The sequence below is a fragment of the Seriola lalandi genome, unplaced genomic scaffold, assembly GCF_002814215.2.
Source record: "Seriola lalandi dorsalis isolate HSWRI2012SDOR001 ecotype SW California unplaced genomic scaffold, Sedor1 jcf7180002054939, whole genome shotgun sequence".
Classification (NCBI taxonomy): domain Eukaryota; kingdom Metazoa; phylum Chordata; class Actinopteri; order Carangiformes; family Carangidae; genus Seriola; species Seriola lalandi.
Genome location: NW_019525659.1, coordinates 1,169,818 through 1,170,356, shown reverse-complemented (window position 1 = coordinate 1,170,356; position 539 = coordinate 1,169,818). Strand labels below are relative to the sequence as shown.

The 539-nt window shown below is 42.7% G+C and overlaps 1 protein-coding gene across 1 annotated transcript in view; it reads left to right on the top strand.

Annotated features, from left to right (window-relative positions):
• Positions 1–539, top strand: part of fpgs (folylpolyglutamate synthase) — a 23,207-nt gene that overhangs the window by 14,337 nt on the left and 8,331 nt on the right. The gene's annotated exons all lie outside the window — the stretch shown is intronic.

The following is a 539-nucleotide window of genomic DNA, read 5'->3' as shown; positions in this document are numbered from 1 at the left end:
ATTTGTCAGATGTTCTCCATGATTCATTTCTGCAATAAGGACGTAGGGAGCAGCTACGAACCTGTTTTCACTTGTCCTGAATTTATTACCATTGTGGCAAAACATGTTACACCTGCTTTCAGGGACAGCCTAACTCTGGACTCACTATAGTCACTATAATGTGACTCAACATTAAAGGTCCATGTTTTACACTTTTCAGTTTAAAGTGTTGATCCATAAGAATATATATTTGTCGGTGAGGGTCGGTGAGCAAATCAGAAGAGAGGAGGCTGTGACTCTCTTCTGATTGGCTCACTGATTTCTGAGTAATCCAATAAAAATATAGCAGATTACAAGTAAACACTCAGAGACACCAAATCCTACAAGGTTGGATGGTGGGTCCAGGTGTGCGGGGCTTGGGGCATGGATGAGGGTGGTGACTGCTTTGTTGTGACATCACAAAGTTCCAGAAGTCCTGACGGCTGGTTTTAAGGCTCAGTTTCTGAATACAGGCTGTGTGCATTTCTCTGTGGACTGAGGCTTTGATACTTTCACAGTAT